This window comes from Schistocerca gregaria, chromosome 6, assembly GCF_023897955.1.
Source record: "Schistocerca gregaria isolate iqSchGreg1 chromosome 6, iqSchGreg1.2, whole genome shotgun sequence".
Classification (NCBI taxonomy): Eukaryota; Metazoa; Arthropoda; class Insecta; order Orthoptera; family Acrididae; genus Schistocerca; species Schistocerca gregaria.
In genome coordinates, this window is record NC_064925.1 from 204,000,260 (window position 1) to 204,024,990 (window position 24,731).

Below are 24,731 nucleotides of genomic sequence, written 5' to 3' on the forward strand. Positions count from 1 at the left end.
ATCTGTTTTGTACTGTGTTGCTTTCACCGTGGAGTAGCAACGACAGTCACTTTTATACCGTACTGATCTGTACACTCAGTGGGTCACGGAGTTTGCTCATTTTTCGAACGACTCGACTAGATAAAACGACTACTGTGGTGCATTTTCAAGCGTTTTAGAGATGATGATGATGACTATGTTTAGTTTGTGGGAGATCAACTGCTCTGTCATCAGCTCTCGTACAATGTCCAAATCACAGTCCAATTTTAGCCACGTTCTCAAAGATGATTATGATGATGAAATGAAGGGGCAACACAAAAATCCAGTCCCCGGGCAGATAAAATCCCCGGAATGGAACCCGGGACCCCGTGATTCAGAGGCATCAACGCTAGTCACTAGACCGCGAGCTGTGGGCAAACGTTTTAGAGAAATCAAAGTTTGACGAGCATGCTACGAACAGCTTACAACCACGAAAGGTGCCTAGCAACGGCGTTAGAACTACGAGTAAGCCGTCAGACTAGAAGTCCGAGAAATGTGATTTTTTTAAAAATGTTTTACGAAATGCTTGTATCGCCACAACGAGTATTCTTTCTTTGGTGAGGTAGGATGACGATGATGATGAGTGTTGTACATTCGTGGCAATGTGTAATCGGGGTGTAATACGGAATCTTATTACAATACGCGACAAAAGTACCAAGAAGACTTGATCGGATGTCAATATTACTTTGTAAACGTACAAAGTTCTCAGTGGCAGGAAGAACGGCTACCAAAATGTGTTAGTATTGTTCGTCACTAGTGTTGTCCCCACGCCTGCTAGGGTATATGAGGAACGTGCACAGCGTTCAACGCTGAGTTATTACGGTGAAGGACACGGAGATCCCGCGTACTTCTATGAGACAGTGGTATCAGATCTTGACAGTGTGTAAAGGGCCTCATTGTGGGCCTCCATTTGGCCTCTGGACGAATAGTGTGATATCAAGATTTGTGGAACATTCAGATATGACTATAGCTCTATGTTGGACTGCATGGGAAAGTGAGGGTAGGCATACTCATCAAGATTCCGACCAACAACCTATGATCAGAAAAACAGAGAGACGACGTACTGTGCAGAAAGCAAATGCTATACTCTTCACGTCCGCTCCTGCCATCCGAGAACAAGTATAGGAGACCCTACAACATTTTGTGTCATCCCGCACCATTGGTCACAGACAGGCAGCAGCCAGATCAGGACATTATCGTCCCATGCATTCATTGGCTGCCGTTAAGACCGCTGCGTTTGAAGGGATGCCGTGACTGTAAAACACGGACTGCTGATGGATGGCGTCGCACTGTGTTCAGCGATGAATCGCAGTTCTGCACTACCCTGGAGGAGCATAGTCAGCGAGTTGTGACGGTGACATGAGATGTGCCATTCTTGCAGGGTTTCGTAGAAGCACAGCCGCGTTACTGCTGGCTTCGTGGTACTGGAGGCCATCGTGTATTACATGAGGTAACCGCCAATAGTGGTCTCACGTATTTCCTGCGTCCTCTTGTGTTACTTCCCCTGCTGCAGAAACGTGGTAACATGCTTCTACAGGGCAATGCTCGACCACACAAAGTACGTGTATCTATAAAATATCTGCGTCGTGTTGAGTTGGGCAGCAAGATCACCAGATCTATCAGATTTGAACATGTGTGGGTGAAGCTTGGACGTCAACCCTGTCCCACTGCCAGCATATCGAGGACCAATTACAACAGTTTTGGGCCAGCTTGGCTCGAGAGAGGATAGAACGGCTTTATGACACCTTCCTCAAGCCAATCACTGCATGCAGCCAGGACAGATGGCACGCAGTATCATACTGAAAATTGGGGTTTGCACTGTAAAGTCTTTTGTGAATCTCACTCAATACTGTAATCACTGAAATAACTTGACATATCCTCTGAAACAGTTAAGTTTAGTTTCTTTCTCCTTCCCAGTGCGGGCGCTTTAAATCTTTTTGTCAGGCATGTAAATGAACATTTATTTATCAATACTTTCGTACACATATCGCAGTGAAGTCATATGCGTACGACTTATTTCGTCAAGTTTTGTTTCTTACTTCTCCACAAATGTATTATTATTGTTACAATTATGATTATTGTTACAATTATGATTATCAATATTATTAATATTATTATTATTTTATAAGGAAAGAAGTGTTTGATTGGTGATTAGAAAAAAGATTGGCCAAGAGGAAGTAGGACTCGCACTCTGAATTCATTCATCCCAGGAACCGAGAATGTCTAGGATTTCTGCTGAGTACCGATATCGATAGTTTAACAGATGGACAGCCTGACTGTCGAATAATTAATGACAAGAGAGAAATTTTTTCCGTGTGATATAATTACAAATTAACAATTTTCGACTATTTCGTTTAATTATACTGTAAAATTTTGCTTCTTGCTAAATTTCATGATTCTGGGTCAACGTGAAGTAACCTATAGGTTTTTGAAGAGTCCAAATATGACACAAATGTTGATGTTTTTGATTGCATTGACTTGGAAGCTTAATGTTTACACTCTGCAAGGGATCGTAGGATACTACAAATTCCCGAGAAAAAGAGTTCTTAACAGACTGACAACGAAGCGAAGCGAAGGTTCTTTTCATACCACACATGGCTCTAAGCACCATGGGACTTAACATTTGAGGTCATCAGCCCTCCAGACTTAGAACTACTTAAACTTAACTAACCTAAGGACATCACACACATTCATGTCCGAGGCAGGATTTGAACCTGTGATCGTAGCAGCAGCGCGGTTCCGGACTGAAGTGCCTAGAACCGCTCGACCACAGCGGCCGGCCCTTTCTTACCGATTGGAATATAGAACCCTAAAAAGAAAGAAAATGACTTATGCGGATGACCGTAATGTCAGACTTCTATTTCGCCGTCTTATTAGATTGCACAGACGCCGCCAATCAGCGACTAGTTCTCTGATACGTTATTCAACAGGGTCGTAAGACTTACCTCGATTTCTCTCTAACTCTTCAGAAGAGTGTCTTACTAGAGAATCACTTATTCTTTTTAAGTGTACACTATAGTAACCCCAAACAACAAAATGGGGGATCCGTTGTGTGCATACATTGCTGTGAGTCGTACGCCGCACGAAGTAGTGCAAACAACCGACGTGAAAGAAAGTGCGACCAACTGTGCGGCTGGTTAAGTCAATGGGTCACAGCTTAATGCCGTAAACAATGCCAATATAACATTTGGTGAGGTTCCTGAACACATTTATTTCATCTCCGTACTCGTCTATAGGACGGATAATTGTGGTCCCATCACCTCACATTCTGAAAATAACGCTCTCGCTCACCCTAGGTATACGGTTTACCGCGTTCATTCGGATTAGCAGGAAGGGCACCAGAGGTGACGTCGTTGCCGGCCGGCGTCAAGGGTCGCCTGACCCAGATCGTGCGCCGAGAAACTCGATCGGGCTGAGGCGCAGGCGGCGAGGCGGCCGGCTCGGGGTCGGCGCGACGCCCGGCGACGCCACGGCTGAAAGCCGAGACCGGCCCGTGGGGTGGCGGGCTTCGCTACCCGCCCCGGACTGACTCAGCGGGTGCACCCTCGCCCCCCTAGACCCACCTTTTACACGAGTGTCTTCCCCGTTCATAAAGGCAAAAGTAATTTTCTTCACGCCCTCAGGCCTCTTTCCTTCGGTGACCGTCCAATAAAACGAATTGATTTCTTCACCCTTCAAAGAGTATGGGCGGCACTGTTCCACAGCGTTTGAGACCACTGCATGCACCTATATCGCAGTATGGTGTGTTTCTGCACCTTGTTGTTGACGGAGGCAACATTTTTTTCGGTTGGTATGAAGATTCTACGAGTTAAAGATTACGAAAGCCTGCAGCGCCACGTCGTTGCTCGTGGACGATAAGTCGAAACAGCGAATTCTCGGTAATACAATACCGACAAGAACAAGGTCGTGGGCAAGCACAAAGTGTCACGTAACAGAAGGGAATCGGTCAACTCATCTCTCATCAGTCGTCGTATTACCAACACGGATTACAGTGTGGAGCTCAATAGTGGCTTCAGTGTTATGATAGTGGAGAGCATTGAAAAAGGTGAGCAACGCACCGTCCGAACGTGTTTATCTCAGTTAAACCAACAGTCAGACGGGAGTAGTAATGATAAACTGGGTATGCATCCCGGAGACAATGAATTCATCGTAGCATTCTGAAATAATTAGCCGCCTGGGATTAGCCGAGAGGTCTTAGGCGCAACAGTTATGGACTGTGCGGCTCGTCCCGGCGGAGGTTCGAGTCCTCCCTCGGGCGTGTGTGTGTGTGTGTGTGTGTGTGTGTGTGTGTGTGTGTGTGTGTGTGTGTGTCCTTAGGATAATTTAGGTTAAGTAGTGTGTAAGCTGAGGGACTGATGACCTTAGCAGTTAAGTCCCATTAGATTTCACACACATTTGAACTTTTTTAAAAAAATACTTCCATTGTCGCAGCTCATTTTTCAAACGGAGGAACATAAAATTGTGTGTAACCGGAGGTATCGACTTTCGATGAACAGCATTACATTGACCAAGTTTGTGGCACTGCATAATACTGCTCCATACGTGGTGCGCGTTTTATTTTTATGTAGGTAAGCCGAATGACTTCACATTCGAAGGGTTGCTTTTACTACAAACTCCCGATTATCCGAGTTACAGATGACTAAAGACTGCGCAGATAGCCAGACAACACGAATAATAGAAATACATATGATTTTTACCGAATTCTGTACGTTGTATTTACGAAACGTGCTACGTGACAGATCCGAAAACGCATGATATCACTGACTCGTTACAGACGTGAAACTGTCATATTACTTACAGAATTACACCTAGAACAAATTGTATTTCCTATCATTTATTTCACTATCTGAAAAATTTCATTCACTTTTTCCTCGCTATCCGCACAGTCAAAACGTCGATGCAGTAAAACGAATATGGCTCTGCACAATGTAATAATGTACCAACGAATTTCATTGCATCGGCGTGCGCGACGGCCGCCTCTTCGCTCTCTGAACTTTGTTCAGTACAGGGTGTCACAGGAGGAAGTTTTATTTTTGGTCAGATAATCATTCCTGTCATATTCCTGAATACTGATTACCGACCATTCCTCTTAGAGACACCATGTATACTCACGTCACCTACCTTCTCAAATCCCAGTTCTGTAGCCATGAGATTTAGCCATTCGCAGATGTTTTCGTCGTCTACTTTTTCACAGTTATTAACATATATCCTGAACAAAAATATTTGTTCTAACTGTGAAATAATATCAACATTCGTTTTTTGTCTTTCAAAACTCGCTAAACTACGCACGAATCATCCGCAAGTCGTATAATCCGCACTCGGATTCTTGAGAACTTACACGATGGCTGATTGGAGCGACCACAAAAGCATTTCCCATTTATGATAGCTCTCATCAGTCACGGCGCCGACTGTCAACTCAGTCTGCACGTACAGCATTTACTTTACGACTCTTACGCAAGGACAAATATTAAGTGTGTGATAGGCTGAATAGAATATACCAAAGAGCTATTTGGACTTCATTGTTGTACGCAACATGTATTTTGCTGATATTAAGAAACGTGTTCTGAGCAGTTAGGAGTTTGTCTCAAAATTTGACCACCTGTCTTGTTTTTCTAATGTTTGTTCTGTAAACTGATATCCTTAACATGTTTTAGACCTCTCTCAATCTGTCACTAAAACCTGCTAAGGAATTATACTACCGTGTATATTCCTCACAATTCCAGTTTTTCAAAGAGTGTTCAGCTAACGTTCGCCTACGTACCTGATTAGTAAGCGTAAGATGGCTGCCATGTGGAGGAACCGGGTTCGATTCCTGATACTGCCAACGATTTTTTCTTGGTGAGAGGTCTGTTACGGGGTGCACTCGGATTCTGATGGCAACTGAGTAGCTACATGAAAGAGGAATAAACGCTCCACGGTCTATAACGTCGGCAAAACAGCCGGGGTGGCGGCGTGTTGGGTACCTGCCTCTCCATACGGCATCCGCAACGCTGTGGATAACAGAACGGCCGTTCGACATCCCTTGGGGCTTCAAGTCTTTGACCACGCGCTCGTCTCTCTCGTTTGATCAACCATAGGTAGACTACATCTGATATAGTATGGTGCTGAAAAGCCAAGTATATCTACTTTCACATAATTTTCGTAAATAATTGAATATAGGCTGAAATTTACAGTGAAATTCACAATTAAAATGCCTTGGGACAAAAGTGATGTTGAAAATTCATTAGTAGATCACTATATCGCACACAGAAGGGAATCAAATTACGAGTGTTATCCGGTCGATATCTGTACCTATATCTATATGCCGCAGCCTACCCGCCTGTTCTTTGCGGAGTGTGCTTATGGAACCAATATTATTTCTCCCCTTTTCTCTTTCATTCGTGGAGAAGAACGACTACAGAAAAAACTCAGTATGGGCTCTAATTTCTCCGATTTTCTTGTCGCGGTCATTTTGTCGGACTCGTGTATCACAAATTACTATGTTGTGCAACTATACTTGGAACGTAAACTCAACGAATTTCGACAAGATATACAACGTTTCTGGCATAGCGTGTACCACCTGAGGTTGTTTAGCATCATAACACTCTCGCGCTTACTAAACCGTCCCACATCCAAAGGCATATGCTCTAATCATGAATCGATCTTACTTTGGATTTATAAAATGCTTCTTTTGTGGTCGGATCACATCATCCTTCCCGCGATCCATCCTGAAAAAGGGAATGAGTGGCACTTTTTTCCAGTCACTAGCTAGCCTTCGTTGTTACAGCGACCTACGATAAAGCATTACTAGAAGGAACATGGTCTTTCACATAATGTCTGTAGCAAATCACAAGCCTCTGGTTCGACCCAGTTGCCTTGGTAATGTTGAGCAGATTTAGTTGATTTTCTGTTGCATGGGAAGAGATCAGGACTATAGGTGCTCTAATGACTCCCTCTTGAATTGGCGTAAATTCAGCGTTGTGAATTTTACGATATGGGGAACGTGTGTTTTCATGAAACAGCGGCATCGCTTGGCGCACTATTCCAAAACGGTGGTTTTCGACAGACATTCTCCGATGTACGTCTGCAGATGATAGTGCTTCGGCAGCCAGGAAAAGGATAACGACACGTTGGATCTGTCTGGACGCATTTTATAATATCGTCGCCATTGTTCAAGTTTCTGCATTTAGCACAGTCACGTTGGAAATTCACGAATGCCACATGAACCTTTGGCTACATGTCGATACTTATATACCCGCATCGGAGTCGCTCTACGTTGCTTATGTGCTGCAGCAACACCCTCAAACGAGGTCTTTTTGATTGCATCTTATAGTTCAGGTTTTCTCTGTCATTTGCTAGTATGGACGCGCAGCACCTGGAGAAATTTATTTCGATCCCCTTGCTGACTGTACGGAAGACTCAAACTGTTTAGTGTTTTTCGTCAGGTCAGCTGGCAGACGCTTACGTGTCCAGTGGCCACTTATGTCTTTGCTGTCCTTATGCTCACTTTGGCTCAGTTCAGCTTATGCTTTTCAACGAGGATTTGACTTCGTTGCGTTTAACCTCCCCCCCCCCCCCCCCCCCCGGCTCCTCCTCGCCCAAGCTTGCTCAGTACATGCTGGCGGAAGGCGTGTAGTACAATACTTACGAATTTTATACATTTTTGTTCCACATCTTCGTCCGCACAGTTGAATATTTTATCTCGACTACTGAAGTGAATGGAATTTTTTCCCGTCACTCTTATTAATCCAAATTGTTTTCCTACATGTCGCAACATTCCTTATCACACCTGTGGTCATTAGTGTTGAAACAGTCAATGGTACATTAAATCTAAAACAAATCCAAATAATGTAACTGATATTACTTTAACTTTTAAGTAACTCCTAATCATTAGAAAAATAATTTTTGTATACAACGTCAACCGCCATTTTATTTACTAGCAAAATCCGTACTCAAATGCTCATTGTGCAGTCATAACGGTGTCGTAACCATACAGAAATATATTTCGTGAAGCTAAAATAATCCCGATCACTACAATTTGTTGTAGTCTTGGGCTACGGTAGACGAAACTACATCGCTAACTGAAAACAGTGGACATTTCCATTGCCAAGTCTCTTTTACCATGAAGAAATATCGTATTTTCATTAGTCATCTGATATATAATAAATAGACAGCACACTATAGTCATGCACCACCCAAACGAAGTTTCCAGAGAATTAATAAACCTTAATTCGTCAAGGGAACGTTGAATGTTGACATATATGGATCAGTACTCTCTCGAATAGTTAAGTTATTGTAACAAGGTTCCTTAGAAAGAATCATATTTTTCACATTAGAACCGGCAATCTCCAGTTCTAAAACTTCGGTTGCATCACGATTGTGTCTTTGTGAATTTGGCTGAGTACAAAGCGTTAGGAGACATGAAACAAAATGTCTCTCTCTATAGGGACAATTTAGTTTATGATGACTGTCGGGGAAGAAAGACCAGACAATATGTTTTTTTTGTTCGATATCTCGTATTTAGTACATAAATTATACTACATAGTCTTTCCACTTATTTGAAATTTTTAAGTATATACCATGTTTGAAACTGGTAACTGCAATACATGTGGAAAAGTAATAGTTCACAAGATACGGCAGTTTCAAATGAACTTTTCACTCTGTAGCAGGATGTAAACTATTTTAGAACTTTCTGGCAGATTAGAACTGTGTGCCAGATCGGAACTTGAACCCGGAACATTGTCGTTCACGAGCAGTTCTCTTACCAACTGAGTAGTAAGTAAGAGCATTTCCTGCTAATGGTACTGTTCCGGGTTTGAATCCAGGTATGGTGCACAGTTTTAATCAATCAAAGTTTCGTATTCAGCGATGTTATCCGTCATCGCATCCTTTCATTGCATTTTACGCACTGCTTTCCAGCGACACGACATAAAGCAGAAAGTGGAAAGAGAGTATTATAGCTGGTATGGAGAGGCAGATAGTTTACGTCACCGGTTGCGTAATTAAAGAACACAACTCCACTGTTGACGATCTCGTGAAACTGTACGAGAAAACTTTTTCAATATGCTTGGTGAAGGGAAGGTATATTATTTTATGCTTACTATTCTTCTTCCTATGGTCATTGTCGTCGTCTTCACCCCGCAGACTGGTTTAAGGTAGATCTCGACGCTACTCTAACCTTCGTAAGCCTCTTCAGCTCTACATAACAATTAAAACCCAGATCCAGCTGTAACTGCATACTGTGGCCAAGCCAAAATTTCCACATACAATTGTTATCTCACCCCCCCCCCCCCCCCACACACACACACACTTACTTCCATTACCAAAATGACGAATCCCTGATGCTTCAGGACTTCTGAATGTGGCTTATCAATCTATCCCTTTTTCCAGTAAAGCTGTGAATAACGTCCTTCCCCCCCCCCCCCCATCTGATTTTAGCACCCTCTCAGTTACGCAATCCACCCATCTAGTGTTCAGTAGTTTGACAACTATCCTTTCGTATCAGCGGTGTTTTGTCTCCCACTTTGCACTGATGTACAAGGTTGCACTCAGACAAGCGCCTTCAAAGAAACAAAGAATTCCTAACATTTATATCTATACTCGAAGTTAAAAATTCCTCTGTAGTAGAAATCCTTTTCTTGTTACTGCCAGTCTGCTTTTTATGTCCTCTCGACTCCTGCCATTGTCAGTTACTTTGCCGCACATATAATGAAATTCATCTCTACTTTTGTGTTTTATTTACCAACTTCAATATTGTCTACTTTGATTATATTCCATACTCTTATTTTAATTTGTTGATGTTAATCTTATACCCTCAGGTTTTTATTTAATTTCCCTTAACTTGACCTTCCTTTCCAACTGTGTCCTTGGTTTCTTTCACTGCTTTCTTGATGATGCAGAAAAAATGTATTAAATAACAAGGAACGTAGATATATATATATATGTAGTTTCCCTTAGGCAAACAATTTCCCTGGACATCGATTAGTCAGCCAGACGACAGAATCGGTCAGTCCAGAAAGTCCGTGACTGCTTGCGGAAGCAGTACTTACGACCTTCACCTCGTTGGAGTGGTTGAAGATGTGTGCGAGGACTAGAGAAGGCCAAGCATTATTCTCTTTCTTGGAATATGCAAAACCAATTAAATGCACGTTACGGCAACCACCCCATCACATCAACAGCCTACAACTCAAAACGCATGTTAGTTTCCTAAAATCGATCTCAAGTGTGTTTCTGAAGTTAATGCGCGTTTTTTCGCCGTGTATCCACGCGTACTAATTTTCTTGAGTGATGTCCCTAACCTAACCTTACCTTATGTTGGACCCCGTGGCAGAATAAGCTAGGGAAGCTTCGGTAGCATTTAGCTACAATATTTCAGGATGTGTAAGCTGTCGATATGTGGTGCAATATTTGACTGAGGGTGATTAACGAGGACAGTTTCGCTTTAAACTCGTCATGTACTTACACTGGGCAAACCAACTTCCTAATTATAGTTACGCAGTCACTGGAGACTAACAAGACTTAAGGACTTCCGACCCAGTCCCTGATATTGTTTAAATGGAAGTTATGGATGATGTGCCAATTTTGGTTAAAATAACACTGATTAACGCTTAGTGTTCTTGTGATCTAGATGTAACATGGAAGACAACTTTACTTTCCATACCATACGGGGTAGGTCTTCAGCGTTTACTTTTTCCTTCTGTTCTTCGAGTTTCTTTACTGGGTGGCAGTTTTTCCAACGTTCCCGTGAATCAGTTGTGTAGCATAAAGAATGGTTATCAGTAACATTATTTTCAAGTAGTTTGCCTCACAATACGCGTATTAAATTCGATATTTAGTAACTCTTTCGTTTTCATTGTGTTTCCGAAAGATTTGCGTTTCATTCAGGACATTTCCGGTGAAGCTTGTTTCTCCACCAGACATTTTGTAATATAATAGATATATTTTTTTGTGCTAAGATCTCCAAATACGAGTATTTTCTGTCTTGAGGATACCCTATTTAGCAGTCGAGCTCACCGAGATTGCAGAAAAAAAAAAAAAAAATACCAGGGTTCAGCATCACACATCACTAATTTTTTTTACGCACTCCTTTCACGCTTTACAGTGTGTATTATGTGCTTTCTCCATACAATAAAATCTATTCGACGTCACCATACATACGTATGTGTACAAAATTAAAAGAAAAAATTACTGAACTGTATTGAACGATGGTTGCGGACTGAAAGCAAATACATGATGAGAACATTGCGAAATTATCTAAAGAAAGCTGCGATGCAGATGTGAGAAATAAATTTTAGCGTTTTAAAGTTAAATAGTTCTCCACAGACAATTAATTGTGGAAATATAGAAGTAGTAACATTTCTCTTCTGTATCCCTTCAGGGAAACAGTATCTGATGAAATTCGATATCCGTCTTTGGCGCTTTCCTCGGTTACAGATCTTTTGGAACGTGGTTCATAGACGCGACCAGAGGCGCATATTTTCTTCGAGGTCGCTGCGCACATATAACCAGTTGCCGCTTCTTGGAAAGAAGGCGGCCGGCGTTAATATTCCAAGTAGACGCCAGACGCGATGTACGCAGATCCGCGAAGAGCGCTGTCGAATAACTGGAAGTCTCGCTGCACATAGCTGTTATGGAAATCTAAGCCGCTCACACGTAGACACGTGTAATAGTATCCTAGATTCCGTAGACACACTGAGGCTCTTCGCAGATGACGTTTTTATAGAGCTAGGTCATGTCACTGTACAATTATTACGAAAAGCAAAGAAAAACACGGTTTCGTTTGACATCACGAATGGCGACTGTTCACTGCAGTCAGTCACATCAGAGAAACGCATTTGAACGCCTGTTCGGAGCAATTTGAAAGTGATAACCCACATCCATCTAGCCCCGGAGAAACTAGAAACAGGTCAGACTGGGATTTATCTGACGAATCCTAAGAAAGTATTAGTTATTTTCGAACGATGTCTGTTACTGATCAGTAGTATGACAAATATGAAGGGAATTCTTCGTCGATCTGGCCCCTTATCAAGTTGCTTTAACACAAAAGACCGTGAAAATCAGTGAAGTGCTGCGCATGCGCGCTTCGTTAAGAGTTAGATTAGTCTAGCAGAGTCGCCGTTTGTGGCCGAGCGGTTCTAGGCGCTTTAGTCTGGAACCGCGCGACCGCTACGGTCGCAGGTTCGAATCCTGTCTCGAACATGGATGTGTATGATGTCCTTAGGTTAGTTAGGTTTAAGAAGTTCTAGGGGTCTGATGACCTCAAATGTTGAGTTCCATAGTGCTCAGAGCCATTTGAACCACTTAGTATAGCAGAAACGCTGAAACAAGTACAGTGGCGAACGTTGCAAGAGCTTTCGGAGTTGCACTGACGAGGGAAGGCCTCAGACACAGCAAACCAAATAGGCTGATATCTGGCAGGTCACTTGTGTGCTACTAAAAATGAAAGACAAGATGTTTTACGTCAACATCCCCGATGCTCCCGCGCTCCCCGTCACCCCATTTTCGACAAAACCACCCCTGAAGGTCACCGCATAATTGACCAAAACTTGACGGGACTCACAAATAATTGTGAAAAGTATGTGGGTGCGCAAATGCCTATTTTCCTAAAAATCGAGGAAATGTATGGCAACGAAAAATGCTAAATTTTCAATTACCTGTCGATCCTGTCAGTTTGAAGTCGATTGTGCGTCGTGAACTTTAGGGATGGTTTTCTCAAAACTTGGAGGGATGTTGAGCAAAAATATCTTTCATTTTAGTTTTTGCACAAACGACTGCCCAATATGTGAAGGATCGGTAGGCCGCTTGTGGGCGTTACTCTCAAACGTCTCAGAATCCATGTTCCAGTACGATTCAAGATTCATCCAGTTCGTATCGTGCTATGACCGCGAGAGTCTTGGGCACGTTATTTGCACTTGAGCTGTCCAGGAGCCTTACTTACGCCGGCTGAACGCCTCAATGTTCCATTAATTTTCCTTACGCCTTAGAAATTATAAGGATCCTCCTTGCTCTCCATAACAGGAATTCCCATGGGGTTGAAATTCAGGTGCTACTACATTTTTTGAACACCAACTGCGAATGCAGAGCTCTGCAGTCCCATTAATACAAAATTATCTTTTATTCTTCTAATGATGCAGTTTTGATAATGAGAGAACGAATATTGGAATTTCACATCCTGTCAACGTCACTATCTGTAGCGACAGAGCACTATCTCTATTTACGAGATATGGGGGTCAAAATTGACCGTGGCTCTCCAGAGGCAACGCCTCGGCATTTACCTTAATTTATTCAGGGACGCTGACGAAAATGTCATGTTGGTCGAACGGACTGCAGCTGCTCCAGAATGGAAGTCGAGCAGGCACTTACCGACTGAGCCAACATGCAAAACTGATCTCATGGGAACTGAGTTTGACTTAGTTAAAATTGTTCCTAGAAGCATTTCACTGCAAAGCTTATACTAACGATACAGATAGTTTGTTATCTAAACAGGCAATTGAACCAGTATTATTGAAAACAATAATTCCAAAATTCTGTCATTACGGATCGTCGTTGACGGACTATCAGTATTCGTGTAGGTATTACATCTGCATACTACAAGAACGTTGGCTTTATGCCAGCAGCTTTTTTCCTTTTTTGATCAGGCTGCGCACAGCCGCGCTACAAAGATATGAGGCACTTGTCGATTTACAATAATGTGGAAAAGCGCTTTAGGCATTACGTTAATTGTCTGTACGTTCGGTGGATCATAATTGTAATCTCTCAGTACTGAGCAGAGCACGTCAGTTTTAAAATTATAGTACAATTTTTCAGTGAACTTCTGAACATTTACATAACTGTCGTAGCTTATACCATTTTTTTAAAGTCAGATAATTATGTGTCCCCCGCAGCTCATGTTATGAGTCTATGTGCCTTGATTACTGGAATCCAATGATAATTCAAACTGTACAATTTTTCCTCAGATTATTTTTCTTCTTTTGGTATGAAAAGTGAGTTTTACGTAAAATCGGATGTGATTTCTAATACTCGTTTTGCAGTAATATATCATGAATGTCGTTTACGTCTAAAAACGAAGAACGTTGTGGATGACGCAGACGTAAGCCATTTCGCAAATCCTTACTGAAATGTCGATTCATTGTGATATTAGTGATTTATGCCTGTTCTGTGCTATATTTACCTTCTGCAGTTTGGAATCAGTACAGAAAGATTCTACAGCAATCGGCACTACCTTTGGTATAAAGAATCCTGTAATTTTTTTCTTTTAGAAATGCTGTACCTATATGTCACTGCAAATGGCATAATTTATTTTTCATTTATGAGCGTCATTTCCAGCAGTATTATACTCACTTTGGCATGAAGTTCTGATGTATATGAATTTCTTTCATGTAAGGTGTCAACAGTAACTTTTCAGTACGTTTATGCGTATGGACAGTATGGACAGCTTAATGTATACATTCAAGGCTTGTTAATGAGGTTATACTAATCGTTAACACAGTTCTCACGCGATTAGATTTCAGAACGCTATATGTTGATAGAATACAGGTTAACCTCTTATGATTACTGAAGTGACTGCGGTAACGGGAAAACGAGGTCAGGGTAGGTGATGCTTCAACAGGAAGGAAAGAAAACATTTAGAAAAATAATAGTCGCGTTCTGTACCAAAGGCTGAAGAGATTTCCGAAATGTTTCTTTGATAAAAAAAAAAAAGAGAAATCTTTCAAAGTATTGACCTGAGCGCTTATCTCAGAAGCAACAGTGACTCTGGCCGGCTGTCTTTGTTCAATCTGAAATACAAAACTTCCAAAGAAGAGGTGATACATCCATAGTGTTACCATTTATCTTAGTAAACCTTGAAGTTCATTACACTAAAATATACTGCGAGCATTAGAAACACCTTAATGTATTAAAGACCTTAATTCGCATTATATATTATACCTGTTACTGTGAAAGTGCATTGCTACAGAAAGGATTTTTGTTGCTGTTACTCTGTTTGGTGCACTAGTCGTTTCTCGGAAGTGTAGAGCTTCAACCTCCAGTGGCGGTCACTAGTGACAGGTAGGTAGAGGGGGACGGAAGGGACGGGAAGTATTCTACCTGCTCCAGTCCGACAAGCGATTAGGCACAATAGCACTGTGGACACTGGACAGTTATTCATACCCACCTGCAACGCACACAGTGCACACGTGCCGTAAATAGCATAGCGACACAATGCGAATTAGAAAAATAACAAATAAGATCATACTTTAGGCGAATTCGTGGAACGTGACTATGCATTGTTACATGAACAGGCTTCCGCATGATTTTAAAATATCACGTGCTAATGAAGAAGCCATTTATTACTATGGGAGATGATCCTTTTTATGAAAGTTTCTGTGTTGCTTGAATTTCGTATCCAGATGGTTCGATGTCCACCGCATCGTGGTTATGAGTCTTATTGCCTACGGTGTACTGATTATGGAAAAGACCGTTTTGACGGCATGAGGTACAGAGGAGAAATTAAACGAACCTTGTTAAAGCTAAAGCGCGTCGCAGGTAATTCAACACTAATTTCTCGACAGCGAGGATCATTTATTTATTTGTCTCTATGTTGTAATATGTGTTTTCAGTCAAATGAAGAAGAATATGTACTAGAAGCGTATACCTTTTTCTATTCACGGATTACTGAAGCTTATCTTTGGAGTATTGGCATTCGCACAGCTCTTCGGAGAAATGGACTTCACTGCTTACTGAAAACGACCAAGTTGAACTAGATTATTCTGTGATCAAGTAACAATTACCATTATTATCGACAGGTTACAGAAATTCATGTTCTCTCCGCAATGTAAGTTTATCGAAGACCATGATGACTGCTAACAAAAAAACTGACCGCCGGAGGCCAATTGAGCCCACATCACTGTGGTATTAAATGTCACAGCTCCTTCACAAATTTACAAAATGCCTGAACTATGCTGTAACTTACTATAAAAAGATGGGATGCAAGTACAAATATACACCATCAAATATTTTATAAAACGTATTATGAAAGATATCTGAGAACTTATCTTACAATGCAATGCGGCCCCATGGAGAAGCCGCTATGACTGACGCGTATTATCTTGTTTACGGCAACTATTATTTAACAGCAGAAGGAACCGATATCAGAAATAATGGCGGGGAAACACTGTGACAAGTCGGATCGTCCATGATTGTCCAAAATAGTAACTTTTCTCTTTTGCATCTTTACTGTTGCCAGCAATCGCACAACTGATTTTTACAGCGGTGCGAGGAGCCATATGTCCCATTGGGCATCACGAATTAGTTATGGATGCGGCGACTGGAGCTGCTTTAGAAACCTAACTGATTTAGCGGATGAAACTAGAGCTCTGAAAAATGTAGTTTCTAAAATTGTATTTTGTAAATGCAGTTAATTGCTGGAAGAGTTACGCCTACTTCCTCTCAACCTGCGTTGCCTTACAGAACTGCTGTCACGATTTAGCTCTCGTCTGCTTATCCATAACGGGTGACGTTATCTGACACAAAATACGATTAAAGAGAATACCAATAATATCCAGATCGAATTCATGCCGAAAAATGTACAATTATTAGTAGGCACTAGTGGGATACAACGAAAACCATTAAAAAGTTCTGCACCCAGAAACGTTTTGAGTTCGTGAATATTGGCCCCCTACAGCGTTTTCCACAACTACGAAGAATTTGTAGTTAATGTATTTTAGCAATTAAATTTCAGAATAGGTTGGACTTGGGAGTTTTGAAGGTAGTACAACTTCTAGGTGAAAGATTCGGTCACTTTTGCCAGAGAAAGTAGAAGGGGGAGAAACATACTCTGGAAGCAGGTAAAATAAACCCTGTTGGCAACAAGTCGACGTGGAATGGTGGATCGAGACCATTCGTTTCAAACATGTTGGTATGTAAGTGAAGACAATCACGTTACGACGGTGGCGAAACTCCCAAATTATCGCAGATTTTACATAATACCCAATGAGTGGTTGTAGATAACTGAACGTGAGTTTATTTTCTATGCGTGCTCACCGGAACAAGTTTCTTGCAGTGATTAGCACTAGTTGAGGCCGTACAGTAAGTTACGGTTCAAGTTGCGGCAGATAGAAAATGAGAATTACTGTTGGTCTCCCGCACGGTGTGGAAAGTGTTGTCTTAGCATGCTATGTTCTAGAGGTACTTACATGAGCCGTCCGTGACGGCGGCAAGCAGACTGAGCTGACAGCGACGACACCTCACTGGCGAAGCGACGATCGTCCGGAGGCACATCACCAACTGTACGGGCGCACACCACAACAACAACCCTTCGTGCTCTTCAGAACGTCGTAATCCAAGTACTCTGTATGCTGTCTGCCACCACTGGAACTGGGGACAACGTCACACTATTCTGCGGGCTTATCTCCTGTCCGTCAGACGACGAGCGCGTGTTTCTCCTACGAAGGCAGTTCTCCGTCCTGGAAGTGGCGACTCCACCAGCTGCCCGCGAAGGACTGAGCGAGTAGCGACTCTCGCGGGCGCACGCACTGACCGCCAGGGAGTGGGGCTCTTGGGGTGGGGGGAGGGGGGGGGGGGTGGGAGGTCGTGAGGCGGCCCCACAACTGGGAGCCGCTGTTGGCCTCTGGACAGGCTTACGCGCCTCAGAGACGCGTTTGCTTTACACGAGCGCCAAACGTGCCTTCGTTGGGAACTCTGCGATTACATTCTCGGCAGCCTAATGTCATTTTTATTTACTGGCAAGTACTTTATTGATTATACCTCTGTCTCTAAAAACAAGAAAATGCTACAAACTGCTCCACTCGCTGTGGATCATCCCATAAGCCAATAAGCAAACATATACCGTCTTCTTCTTGTGTGATGCTGCCTAGGGCCTAGCTAAAACGTTTCCACTTTTCTTCTGTGCATTCTTCAGCGTAACCATTTTCCTTTCAGTATAACTGCTGGGCAGTCTTACTGACCACAGATTAATTTAGTGAATTGTCGTCTCAGAACAATTGTGTTCGTATCTTAGTTTAGCGAAAGTCTGTCACTCCTATACGTGCAAAGTTGCGCAGGTCACGCCAGTGTCCAATAAAGGCAATAGGAGTAATCCGCTGAATTACAGACCCATGGCACAACCGTCGACCTGCAGTAGAATTTTGGAACATATACTGTGGTCAAAAGATATAAGTTACCTTGAAGAAAATGATTTACTGATAAATAGCCAGCGCAGATTAAGAAAATATTGTTATTGTGAAACATACTAGCTCTTTGTTCTCATTAACAAGGGGAGGGCACGACGTTGGGATCACGGTTTTACTTAAAACTTTGTGCACCTTTAGTATGCCATGTAACGTGCGAGTAGTAAGGTGCACTACTCTGGCAACTCTGAGAAAATCGCAAGAGAAGTTTCACGAGTCTATTATATAAATGATGTATCTGTGCGTAGGTGGCGGACGTTAAGGGTTCATGGTGGTTAAGTGATTAGCATTCAAGCTACTTAAGACGAACGTGTATGAGGTGATGGTTCGATTCCCGCTCAAACCATTTTTTTAGTACAACTGTAAATTCTGTCATATTCAAAAAAATTTCACCTACACTATTCGTTCTTACTACATTAGGAACATCTCATCGGTGCGCAGGTGCAAAGTAGTTCCGGGTACCTTACCAGATTGCATGTATAAGGGATTTCGCAAATCACGAAAGGCATACATTTTCAGGAAAACACTATGCGTTTCTTCATATAATTGTCGATAGTTATAAATATGTTAAATAGTTAAATTTAATTACAAAAATTGAAGTAGTCAAATAACATGAAATTCACTAGCAGTTCAGGCATATACAGATGGTTTTTTAAAAATTGTATTTCATCTCAAATGTCATAAATTAAATAACATGACCAGTGATGCAAAAAATATACATTGAAAGATAAGTCTGAACATGAGTCGAACCGTCGCCTCGCTCGAACGCTAACCACTTAACCACGATGGATTGTAACGTCCGGCACCAACGCGTAGATACATCAGTTACATAATAGACGCATGAAACTTCTCTTGCGATTTTCTCGGAATTGCCAGAATAGTGCACCTTACTAATTCCACCTTATGTTGTTTTAATGGCCTACTAAAGGTATACAAAGTTTGAAGTAAATCTGTGATTCTAACGTCATGGCCTCTCCTTTAAGTAATAAGCGCTATTGACAGCGTACGTCAAAATGATTGCATATTTTTAGATTTCGAGAGGGCTTTTGACACCGTTCCTCACAAGCGATTTATAATAAAACACTGTATACAAGGTAAAACGTACCGCCTCAGTCGTGCGACTGGATTCGTGATTTCGTGTCAGAAAGGTCACAGGCCGTAGCAAACGGCTAAAAGTCATCGAGTAAAACAGAACTAATTTCTGGCGTTCCCCAAGAAATTTTTATAGATCCTCTGCTGTTCCTGGTACACAGGAACGATTTAGGAGACAATCTGAACAGCCTCGTAAGATTGATTGCAGATGAAACGCTGTCATTTACGGCCTTTTAAAGCCATCATATGACCAGAACAACATGAAAAAGATTTATACAAAATATCTATATGGTGCGAAACGTGGCAGTTGAGTCTAAATATTGAGAAGTGTGAAGTCATACAGACGAGTATTAAAGGGAACTGCTAAATTTCGGTTACATGATAAATCGAACATGCTGTGTATTCAACTACATACTTAGGGCTTACAGCTATAAAAACGTAAAATGGAACGATCACATAGATATTGTTGTAGAGGCAGCGAACCAAAGACTGCAATTTATTGGCAGAACTCTTAGAAAATGCAACAGGTCTACTCAAGAGACTGTACACTACCCTTGTCCACTCTCTTCTGGAGGATTGCTGCACAGTATTGGATCCGCATCCGATAGGATTGATTCGAGATATAGAAAAAGCTCAAAGGACTACAGCTAGTTTTGTGTTATCGCGAAATTGGGTTGAGGTTGTCACGGATGTGATACGAAAATTACTATGGCAATCATTAAAACAAAGGCGTTTTTCGGTGCGGCAGGGTTTCCTCACGAAGTTTCACCAAATTTGTCCTCCGAATACGACATTCTTTTGTTGGCGCCACCTACATAGTGAGAAATAATCGTCATAATGACGTAAGGGAAATCAGAGTTCACGCGAAAAAATGTAAGTGTTCGTTTTTCCCGCACGTTTTCTGGGAGAGGAACGGGAAGAAATAATCTGAAGGTGATTCGATGAATCCTCTGCCAGGTAGATGACTGTGAATTGCAGTGTATAGTCATGTAAATGTAGATATATTCGGTTGGTGCATAGGTTCGTAACTTTTTCCGTAAGTCTCATAAAGACAACAGGTACACATAATAGAGACTTTAATCGTCAACAACATATCCTCCTCCACTATTTACAGCAATCTGCCAACGATGGAGTAACTTTTCGATTCCACAACTGTAGAAATCACGTGGCTTTGGGTGAAGAACTCGTAAAACCATATTCGGAGTGCATTTTCATTCCGAAAGTATGTTCCTTGGAGGTTGTTCGATAGAGAGCGGAAAAGATGAAAATCTGAGGACAATAGTTGGGTGAATAAGATGGGTGCGGAACGACTTCTCCATTGAACTCCTATATACTGCTTTATGTAAGTCTAGCAGAATGTGGGCGGGCGTTATCGTGGAGTAGCAGACTCCCTCGTCGTTGTTCTTGGAATGCGTTTCCTAGACGTCTCGGTTGTTGATTATAAATGTCAGCAGTGATCGCTACTCCTCTGGAGAGCAATTCGTAGTACATCGCGCCGTCGCTGTTCCACCAGATGCATAACATTATCTTTTATGCATGCTCGTAGGTCTTGTATGTGGAGTTACTACTTCGTTTGGACTCAATCATTCCTTTCTTTCCGCCTGTTAGCATAAAGATACCACTTCTCGTCACCAATAGAGATACAGGACAGGAATGGTCGGTGTTATTCACGAGCCAATTGATGACGAACAAGCAAAAATACACACATGATCACCCACTGAATGTTGTGATTTTGGTTTAGAGCATGCATTACCCATACACCCGATTGTGAACCTTCTCCTTTGTTTGCAAATGCCGCACGATATTGGAATGATCATAGTTTACCATCTTCGCCAGTTGTCAACTATACTAACGCGGATCATAGGGGATTAATGCGTTTAAACGATCTTTGTGAAATCCCGAGTGTCTCCCTGAACGTGAGGAGCCACTAATGTCGAAATGATCCTACTTAAAACGAGAAACCTCTTTCTTGCTGTGCTCTGTCCGACGGCATTATACCCATACACTGCGCAAATGTTTCTGGCTGTCTCCGCTGCTGTCACCCCTCTATTGAACTCAAACAGAAGAATACGTCGGAAATGTTCCGATTTCTCCACTTGGCACTCCATTTTCCAGCGTCCACAGCCTCACTAATTATCTCCGAATGACAAAATGACAATATGTAAGCTCAAATAGTTACAGTGAACTACAAATAAAAAATGACAATCGATAAATAAACCCTTAACAACTGGATTACAAACATGCAAAACCAAAATGCTGTAAACTTATGCACCAACCTGGTAGATGACGAAGAACTATCGAAACAGTGTACATGAAAAGATTATACAGAAGTCCTCTAATTTAGTTCAAGATTGTAAGAAACCTTTTGCATGACAAATCTGTCCTAATGATCTCACGATTGCAAAAGAGCAGGTGACTGAAGGAGCACATAACATTTCTACTCAAATAGAAACAAAGGCTGATGGTATACAATCCTGAAGTAGACTGCAAGTGATGTTGGTGTATGCGTGTCATGTTCAGAGGAGAGTCGAACAGAGTATTTAATTTGCAGTTTGTGGATAAGTTCATGTGGTCTAGTCATTGCTTCAGCGGAAGAGCCACGAGCAACAGTGAGATCTTACGACGTGATAGAAAAGGATTGGGAAACTAAACACTGTGTAATGTGAAACGAACGAATATTCCTGTATGACGGCGTCGGTTGTCACACGCTTTCAAACCCAATCATTCGAACGAAAGTCGAGAAAATTAGAATGTGCAAGTTGAAGGAAGAGAGATTTTAACGTCGTGTAGCCCAATCTCTTCTGTGTGCTTTTCGAAGCAACTATCCTGGCACCTGCCTGACTGTAGCATTTTAAGAAAACTATGGAGAACAAAAAACTGGACGAATGGACAAGGATATGAACCAACATCGCCCGGTGTCGGAAACACTACGTCATCTTGCTCGGCAGCACAGCAGCTGGCTTCTACGCTTTTCATTACACAACAATGAAAGTTACAGATGTAGTTTTTGCATTAAAGTACGAATTTTATGGAGTTGTAAGCATACAGATGCATTCGAGAATCATATAACACGGTCCCAATAGCCTTTGTATTTTTACTATTCTCTCACTGTAAACTGTAATAATGAAAATATTTTGTTACATGAGATTGAGAGGGAATCTTCAAGCTTTCTAAAACTAAAATTCAGCTCAGGAATTATATAATTAAAATTACTAAAATAAAAGAGAGGACATGAAGTTACTTATAAATAAAATCACTTAACCGTCTTAGGTCATCCTCATCTCCATTGCCGTTATGGCACAAAAGTTCCGGTTCAAAACAGTAAAAAGTCAGAGTTACGTACGCACCCTAACTTGCTTAACGAAAATATTTTGTGATACAAGTCAGTGTGTTCGTTAATAGAATCATGAGGATGGGAATGGAGACATCTTAAGATTTCAATTTCTTCCAGAACAGTGAGTGACCGACCTTGGTTGTCAATACCTGGAACTGACCTGGTCTTTGTGTTCTTTAAAACTCATGTGAAAATTCTTACCTTTCTGGCCAATATACCTGCTCCTACCCAACTGGTGCGTATCGCACACAGTACAATACACACCAGGATACGAGAACGGTTTCTTTTTAAAACTTCGCGATTCCGTAACCTACTATCCAAATTTTTGGTATTAAAACTGTCGGAACTATGTTGGTTGGCAACAGCTTCTTTCTAGATCTCTCTAATAAATACCCATGAATACATCTCACTTGTTTTATGATTCTTGTGACTCTCGCTGTCCGGTCATCGTGCCTTTGTTTGGAATTTTTGTAGGTTTCGCTTGTCACTCCTCTTACACGGAACTTCCGTTCCATGAAAACATTGGGGATGAGGATGACGTGAAATGATTAAGTAATTTTATTTACTAGTAACATCTTGTTGTCTCTATTTTATTTTAGTAATTTTTTACTGTGCGTTCCTCATCTGACATTTTCTTAACTTGAGGATTGCCTCCCATTGTTTTGTAACACAATATTTTCATCGTTAGAGTTTACCCTAGATGATGGAACTAAGTTTTTCGAGACAGGTCGTATATGCAATTAAAAATTGATTTAGCAACTGTTGTGCGGCTTCTTAATTTCACAAAAAGTACTTGTGGAGTTGCGACTGCCTCACCTGAGGAAACATTAGTAGATTCTGCTGGATACACGAATTCCTTTTACGTTCAAACGAACAATACAGTTTTGTAGTATGATTCAAAACCGCTGTACCTAAATATCAAATGATACATTTTACATATTCCTGTTCAAATGATCACTTGAAGTCCATTACAAAGCGTGAACGAACTTACGATCGAGAATTTGTCTAAAAGGGTGTATTTAATAAATATAGGCGTCATTACGGAAAGATCATACAGCTACGGTTAACTGCGTTAGAGATAGTGAGCTGGTACTGATATGAACCTGCATGAATCTCTCCCTCCCCCCCCCCCCCTCACGAATCCCGGAGTTTGCAGAGTTGGGATGCCTTGGGTGCCTCAAGAATACCTTAGGTTCAACCACAACGTAGGGGTATATGCCAAGAGGCCAGACAAACATGGCATTCCTGAAGAGGGCAGCAGCCTTTCTAGTACTTTAATGTACAATAGTGTGGGTGATTGGCTGATCTACTCAAGTAATGGCAGTAAACATGGCTTTGTTGTGCTGCGACTGCGAATGGTTGAAAGCAAGGGGAAACTACAGCCGTTATTCTTCCCAAGTGCACGCAGCTCTACTGTATAGTTAAATAATGATGGTGTACTCTTGAGTAAAATACTCCGGAGGTAAGATGTCCCCCCTCCATTTGGATCGCAGTCATGGACTACTAAGGAGGATATCGTCATGAAGTAAAATAAAACTGGCATTATAAGGTTGGGAGCGCGGAATCTTCGATCCCGTAATCGGATGGGTAGGTTAGAGAATTAATGAACGTAAAAGAACAGAAAGTTAGAAATTGTGAGAATTAGTGAACTTCGGTGGCACGGTGAACAGCACTGTTGGTCAGGTTTGTACGGGACTATAAATATGAAAGCAAACAATAGTAATGTAGGAGTAAACAACCAATAAGAAAATAAGCATACGATTATATAGTGCATGCATCTTACTGTTGACACCTGCAAATAATGCGACAGCTATAACCTGAAGAAAGGCACTTCATATCTGAAACCTCGTAAGGAAATAAAATTTATTTTGTACAACTGGTTGTTCTGGTTGTTCATTATTTCGATGAATAAGTGTAAGCTTCTATGTATATTATAGTGAACACATTATCATAGTCAAGACAGACAGGAATCAAACATCTACGACAGTAATGCAAGCTTATGTATGCCAACTAGAACCGGAAATGGAGAAGAGATGGAAATGATTTTTGAGGAGATAAAAGAAGTGATTCAGATAGTTAAGGTTAATGAAATTTTAATTGTGATGGGTGATTAGAATTAGATATTAATGAAAGAAAGAAAA

The 24,731-nt window shown here is 41.6% G+C and overlaps 1 protein-coding gene across 3 annotated transcripts in view; it reads right to left on the reverse strand.

Annotated features, from left to right (window-relative positions):
• The window catches only part of LOC126278442 (protein decapentaplegic), a 281,676-nt gene that overhangs the window by 23,816 nt on the left and 233,129 nt on the right, over positions 1-24,731 (reverse strand). Inside the window, exon 1 of one of the 3 annotated variants that reach the window (XM_049978557.1) lies at positions 17,172-17,474. The exons of the other annotated variants lie outside the window; for them this stretch is intronic. The gene's annotated coding sequence lies outside the window, so the exon portion shown is untranslated. Of the gene's footprint in view, positions 1-17,171; positions 17,475-24,731 lie in introns of those variants that run through there. 3 annotated transcript variants of the gene reach the window in all.